The sequence below is a fragment of the Lygodium microphyllum genome, chromosome 3 (assembly GCF_053477565.2).
Source record: "Lygodium microphyllum isolate KBCC chromosome 3, Lygodium_microphyllum_v1.1.10, whole genome shotgun sequence".
Taxonomy (NCBI): domain Eukaryota; kingdom Viridiplantae; phylum Streptophyta; class Polypodiopsida; order Schizaeales; family Lygodiaceae; genus Lygodium; species Lygodium microphyllum.
In genome coordinates, this window is record NC_141137.1 from 69165152 (window position 1) to 69173246 (window position 8095).

The 8095-nt window shown below is 34.4% G+C and overlaps 1 pseudogene; it reads left to right on the forward strand.

Moving 5' to 3' along the window:
• Nucleotides 1-1842: 1842 nt before the first annotated feature.
• Nucleotides 1843-2014, forward strand: LOC148038464 (5.8S ribosomal RNA; annotated as a pseudogene).
• The last annotated feature ends 6081 nt before the right edge of the window (nucleotides 2015-8095 follow it).

The following is an 8095-nucleotide window of genomic DNA, read 5'->3' on the forward strand; positions in this document are numbered from 1 at the left end:
TAGAGTCTATAAAACATATACTCAAGTTCGAAGGAAAGAAAAATCTTGATCTTTGGTTGGATGGGAAGCTATATCCCAAAGATCCTAACAAAAATATCACTCTGCCTTTCTATAATAGCTCTTCATTGTTTAGGTTCATTGGTGATGGTTATAATGGGTTTCTAGGTTATACACTTAACTTGGTTGCAGAAAAGGATGTCCTCAAATTGGAGAAAACATATTTTATCAAAACATAACAACAAGTTACTGCAAAGCTAGAGGGCTATCAACAGAGGATTCATTCGTTGGAGAAATGCATCAATTCTTATCAACAAAAGCAAACTATTTTAGGCCTTCTAAATCAACAAAAGACACTTAAAAATATTGAAAGTTATCTCAGATGAGGAGGTGGTGGTCGTAGTAAAAGAATCCAAGTAGCAAGATACATTTTTTTCACTTTCAAAATATTAAATATGGCTTTGTTTATAATTAATTATATTGATTTGTTATGTTGATTTTGTTTAGGTCTCTTCTTCAACCGAATGCAAGTGAAAGAGATTCTTTACAAGCATCTTAGTTTTATTAACATCTTCTTCATTCAATAGTTTCAAAAGATATTTTGGAAAAAAATAAATTTAAAAGAGCAAAGAATCAATGCTTGGATTCATTTATAAAGGATTATCCTTTGGATAGTGAGTTACTGCAGAAGACACTAGATAATATTGGTATTAGTTGAGATGCTTCTATACAAGTTTTCGAGATTTTACAATCAAATATGAAGCAATGACAAGTGCACAATTGCATACTTCTAAGGCCATCTATAGTTAGAATTTCAGACAAAGAGTGAATAACAAAGTGATGGAGATTTTGGGTAAGCCTTTCCATATCAAGGCTAGCTTCAAGGGCAAGAAAAAGGAAGTTGTATTCAATGAATTTAACAATATTTTCCTTGACTTTCCCACCCTACAATGTTTAATGATTAGATTCTCTGACTTGTCACTAGAAGAGGCACAAGAAGTGGCTAGATTTGTAGTTAAACTTGATGAAAGTGAGATTTTGAAATGCACAAAACTAGAGAGTGTCTCTATTACCTTAATGAATAGAGCACTTTCATCAGATCATTGCAATCACTCAATGTCACTTAGTGTTCAATCGGAACACATCTAGTGGCTAGGAGCATTTGAAGTAGATATAGAGGATTTTGATATATTGTATTGGGTTTTTCATCGAACACCAATACCTGATGTTATTTAGAGACAACAAGCAGGAGAAGAGCTATTTGTTGAAGGATTTGGAAACTATAAGATTGAGTGGCACATAGCTGATGACTTAAAGATATTTAAATGTATGTACAATGTATCAAAAGGAGCCAACTTCAGATCTCCTTGCATATATTGCATGTCTCCATCCATAGAGTTAAACTCAAGAAATTGGAAGGGGTAATATCATTGGACTACCAATCAATACAAACACGTGATTTATTTAGAGCAATGTATAGCCTTAGTGTCAGGCCCATTTTAGGTCTCAAAATTAGGGTTTAGGGTCTAGGGTGGTTTGGGGTATAGGGCTATATTGGATTATGATAGAAATATTTGAGAAGTAGAAAATTGTGTTCTTATGATGGCTAGGTAGATTTAGCATATAGCAAAAATAAAATTTTGAATCTAGTGGAAGGAGGGATGCCTTCGACCTCTCTCCCTTGCTTAGGGTGATCCCCCTCCGCCGTGCTCGTTTTTTCAGGCACATCGCCGCCCTAATAAACCTTTTCCCCTCCCCACAAATGGGGGTGGCATGAGGAACTTAAGAAACCTTCTCTTGTCTAAGATTCTTCCCCTTGAGAGGATTGAAAAATAAAAATGCAACGACTCTCAGCAACAACAGATATCTTGGCTCTTGCAATGATGAAGAATGCAGTGAAATGCGATATGTAGTGTGAAATATAGAATTCCGCAAATCATTCCTTTAGTAAATGCCCATATATGTACACTTTGTGCGCTTTGTAGGATAATTGAAAAGTGTGTTTATCTTTATATAGGATTTTCATGGAAGCTTAAGCCATTATATCAGCTAGAACAGATGTTATAACAAAGATTGAAAAAGTCTTATCTGCAATTGGTCTGCATTGTGGTAATGTTGTTATTGAACCATACCTTCAAAAGTCTAAGGATGGCAATTGTGTCCTCAAAAAGCCATCCATTGGTGGAGTGAAGGCTAGAAGGTTCCTAGGCTTTCATGGGAGACTTGGTAAGATAAACTCTACGAATGGTGGCTCAACTATTAGATATAATCAGTGGAAGTCCCTACATAATGCAGTTAAGAATCATGTTGATAATGGACAAGCTCGTAATAGAAAAGCCAATGTTTGGGAAATACTAGACAAAGTATTCTTTTATTGTGATAAAACTGAGTGGAATTATGATGATCTCAAATACTTCAAAAACCAATTGAACCTTTTTTTAAATGCAATGACAGAAGCTTGGGGTAATCAACAGTTCACTTACTAACACTATATGATAAGAAGTTTGCATATGTATGTCTCTTTATTGTCTAAGTCATAGAAGGTTTTTTAATTGACTTCCTTTATTTGTTAACTATGTAGCATATTTTATACAACCATGCTCTATATTTTATCAAGAAATATGGATCTCTATCTATCTGGTCAACCCAAGGCATGGAAAAATCACATTATCAAGCAAGAACAAAATACTTTAGACACACAAGACATTGAGGTGGTAGATACAAAGCAAACCGTTTATTAGAGGTCTTTCAATGGTTCTATAGACAAATTTGGCACAAATTCAAGTTCAAAGACACAACTGCATCATATAATGCATCATCTTTGGTAAGGACTATATCCACTATTACCCAAATAAAAATATAGGGATATTTAAACTCTTGTGCAAAGCAAAGATTTTTCAGAATGGTTACAAACTAGACAAAGAGATGAAAAAAGATGGGTTTCAAGAAACCCTTAACATCTTTTAGTCAAACTATGTTTGAGAAGAGTCTTTAGTTTCAAGCAATTCACTAGGTCCTCTAAAGGAATCTTTTGTTTCATCCCACTCAATGAGACCTCTACATTTCAGGAACTCTTGTTTCCTATGGCTTGGAAAAAGATTCAAATTCTTGGCACCTCCTACATGGAAGAGAAAATAAGATCCAAGAACTCCAAAGTATCTCCTACCCTAGATCCAATGTATCTAGGTATGAAGCCAAAAACTCTTACAGCTTCTTCCTTCTCCACCAAAATTATCTTGTTTTCTGAACCTCTATTGAAAACTTGGGATCCAATCACCTTGGAGATAGCTTTCAAAGCCATCATTGGTAAGCTTGGAGAGCTTGACAACCTGTTTTGATAAATTGCAACTATTTGATTATTTAAGCTTCTGATATAATGACCAAGGCCTTGACTTTTGCCAAGCTTCAATGGCCTTGAGCCCTTGGCTCTTCCAAGAAAGTTGTTTGCATTTTCAATTTCTATTTGCACAATAAACCACAATAGTGTAAGATGTCAATAGATAAATATCCAATAATATTTGTTTATAATGCATAACATACTCTAATATAGACCACAATGATTATCTTAGACTTATCTTTCATACGTTAGGGTTTTCATCTTCTTCAAGAAGACTATCATCATAAATATTTATTGAAATTTTTGGTTTCTCCTCTAATGGAGACTTTAGTTTCTCTTTATACCCCACGTTATTAATACCAAGTCTCTATTGGGTTTCTAAGAATTCTTCCTCTATAGGTATCCCCCCCTTTTCATATTCCACAATCTGATTAATATATGAATGCAAGGTTATACAGCTGTCTTGAAAATTCTCTCCCTCAATATCAAGACTTGCTAGCAATTCCTATTCATAACCTATAAAATTCTTATCATTTTGACCCCATGCTGCAAGGATTGCCAAGCAGTAATCTTCTCTAAGATCAAAAAGGTGTTGAATATCATTTAGCAATATATATCTCTTTTTGTTGATGAGATAACTGGGAAATGTTAGGACACATTCAAGAGGACCTGTTTCAATCTCTAGACTTAACTCTATCTCCTATTCTTCCACTTTTATAATGTTCTTACTTTTAAACAAAGCAACATCAAATCCTTACACTAACTAGTTCTCAATATCCTCCTGAAACATTTCCCCCTTCTCTTCAACCTCTTTATCTTTGCTTGCAATATCCTCTATCTTCTTCTCTTGTATTGTATCTGAAGAACAACTATCCATATATTGAAAATATACAATAAATACAACCTCCTTCTGTATAAGAAGACATTGATGTTGATTTCGATGAAAAGGGTAATCTGATTCCCACTTCTTGAATTCCTCACATCAATAAGGCTAAGCCTTGTTTGCAAAGTTGTTCTAGCAGCAATGGTAGATTCCATTACATCACTATAATGGAAAATCCCTCAATCTCTAGGCCTTCCACATTTCTATCATAAAACTCCCAAAAATCCTTCAGTTTGTCTTCAAGATCCTTCAAGAACTCTTGCAAATCAAAGGGAACATTGAGCATATCTTTGATTAAACAAATCTAGATGAACTTCCAATTGCATGGAGAAAATCAAAGAGCTTTTCATCACATGTATCCTCTAGATCCTCTTTCTCCATTCCCTCTAAAGAAAACTTCCTTTTAGTCATCTTGATTACTCACAAAACCAAATCCTAAAAACAACAAAGACAATTTAGGGACACAATATACCAATCCACATTTGCTCACATCTAGAAGATTAAAGTGATTGCTAAAAAATATAGTCAAACCCTTCATAAATTTTTTGACTACTTGATATTCTATCAAGAACTCACTCTTGGCTTTAAAGTTTAGACTCCTTATATATGACATGCTCACTAATAAATTCCGAGCAAGGCTTCAATGTTATCTTTCTCCACTTATACCAACAAACACAGAACAATATTATATTTCTCCTCTTAAACCAACATACACAAAAAAATGTGCAACAATCATACTTTACTTCATTTACATTGCATGTTTAAATCCCTAAGATAATACACATGTTAAATTGGTCAAATTACAATATCACTACCTTGTAAGAAAATTTTCCCTTTGAGAAGTAGAGGAAGCATGCAATTTCGCATCTCATTGATCAAATTTTATTTTACATTCAGGACTCATGAAACACGGCAACAATGATCCAAATCACTTTGCAATTGATAAAATCGTGTTGCATATGTCAATTAATCCAAAAAACTTGATGAAATCACATTTCATACATCCAAAAAATTTATCTAAGATAATGCATCTAGAACATCAAAACCACATCATTCAACATATGTACAAGATTAAACCAATATTGATAGAAAATTTAGTCAAACCCTTAATAGAATTTCTAACTTCCCGATTTATCTTTCTCCTCTTAAATCAACAAACACAAAACAATGTCCAACAATGATAGCCTATTTCATTCACCTTGCATGTCCAAATCCCTAAGATACCACATATGTTAAATTGATCAAAATACAATAGTAGTGCCTCTTGCAAAAAGTGAGTTGAATATTTGAGCAGTAGAGGAGGCATGCAATTTCACCTTTCACCGATCAATTTCTATTTTACATTTAGGAGAAATGCAACAATAATATTCCAAAACTCTTTGCAAATGGTTAAATCGTGTTTCATATGTCAATGAATCATTGCACTGGAAAACTAACAAATTTGATCATCTTTAATGTCTCGAAATTCAGGATTGCAGAGAAAAAGTGACAAGAAAAAGTTTGATACCTAAGAATTGTATTTCCTATTGAGAATAAATGGGTTTTTGTAGAAATACACTTGATTTGGCCTTGTGATGCGCATGAGATAAATGGTTTGTGGAAGACAAAACAAAATGTGTGGAAGAAAATTTAACATAAACCCGACCCTGAATTGTATATATATACCAACGATCACTGCATATTTGTTCGAGAAGTATTGTGCACTCATTAGGAAGAGTTGCATTTAAAATGAAAAAGAAGGGGCTAAAAATTATCTTTTACCTTTAAAAAGTGGAGCCATAAAAGCATTATCATGCCAAGAACGTCAGTTACACATGGCACAATTTTTGAGGTAAAATTGGTCTACTCGTTGCACATGTCAAGTTAATTACACATTACAATAGCCACATGTGTAAAGAGACATCCTTTTAAACCCAATTTCTGAACCGCAAAAGAGTTTTTCAAAGATAAATCTCTTTCTATGCTTGATAACACCAACACAAGGCTAACTTGGTCATAGCTCAAAATTATTCCATAGCACAAGGCGACTTAGGAAGATTTTATCGCCAAGCATATGCGCCAAGTTCTCAAAAATATAAGTTTTTTGACAAAATTGAGCTAGCTCTATATCAGTGTAATGAATCATGTTATATATTCCCAAAAATAGCATGGCATATGAAACATGACTAGTCATGGCCCTCCTCATGTGGATAGTAGTCATTTCACGTTTCATATGTTATCACACAGAATGATAATTTTGCTTTCATTGATGTTGATAATAATTATGAGTGCATCAACCATATGAGTAATGGATTATTTTGCTTGAGGTTTAGATATTGATGTTGGCATTCAAATTGAAAGTCCCACAAGGTTTGTTTTCATTGTGGATAAGATTTAAATATTATTGATGTGAACATTCAGATAGATCTTCTCTTAAAAGGGTTGAACTCATTGAGAATAAGATTTGAGATTTGCTAGATGATTGTTGTTCTATCGTGAGACTTGTAAAACTTCATGACATAAATGGTCTTGGATGAAATATGTATCCAAAAAAAAGGTGACATGTGAAATGCGAGAAGGTGTAGGTTTCTCTTGTCTAGAAGGCCCAATTCACATTTCATACGTCTTGGGCCTACATTGTTTGATTGAAATTTGAGGTAGACTATGCGAGTAGTGTTTTTTACTACTAAGTGATTATAGATGACATTATTTCATAGATTTGGAGATCTGTCCTAATTTTGAGGTGTTTTTTGTTTTTTCTTGATGTTTCAGATGACTAGAAATAAGGCCACTGCAAGGAAGCAAAAAGTTGATCCTAAAGGTCTTGCTTCAAAGATTCATCAAACCTCCAAGCCTTCCAAACTTACAAGGAAATCAAAGCCAAGGAGAAAGTTTTCACAACATGTTAGATTTCTGAAGGAGATTAGAAGTGCAATGAAGATTCTAGATAATGCAATTCCAAAGCTACTTTTTCAAAGATTTGTCAGAGAAATTTGTGACAAGCATAGTCTTGATAGTTTTAGATGGACTAGGGCAGCTCTCAATTGTATTTAGGAGGCTGCAGAAGATTTTGTGATTGAGTTTTTCCAAGATTCTTATACATGTGTTGCTCATGCACATAGGCTTACACTTATGGATAAATACATGATAATTCTCAGGAGGTTGAGATACAAGTTTTCAAATGTCCTTGAGACAGTCCCCCTTTCTGATGTGAAGGCTTTCAATATTTTAAATGTGACCCCATATAGAAAAAAGAAAGGTGATCCAGGTCCGAAGGTTAAAGATGTCACCCATAAAAAGGACACAAGACTACATGAGAAAGAGGAAAAGGCCACATAAAAGCAGGCAGATAAATGGAGGGAGTATAAAAGAAAGGAAAAAGAGCAACTCCCATCTTTTGAAGAAGAGCTATCTACCCTTCTTGAAAGGGTGACCCTAAGGGCTTCAATGTCTGTTGCTTTTTAACTGGTGATATTAACAAAAGATCTTATATGGTATTTTTTTGCTCTGACTATGTTCAAATTCTCAATAATAAAAAATGTACGTCATGTACCCGCCTTGATGACTAAAAGCCTTATGTCTATTGGACAGCTTGATGATGCATGGAAGATAACTCGTGGCAGGCTTGCTCTTGCAAGGTGCCAAGTCTAGCAGCCTCTACCCCTTGGTTGTATCTAGTACTATCGGCCATGTTTTGTCAGTGGGTACTATCCCACATGCATCTCTTTGGCATGCTTGTCTTGGGCATATGTCGCTTAAGGGAATGAAAATGCTTAGTGCTTTGCAGTATCTTCCACCTTTTGATTACTCACATTTTGAGTCATGTGATCATTGTTTATATGGCATGCAGACTAGGAATTCACATAAAAAGTCTGGTATTACACGCTTGGGTGAGCCTT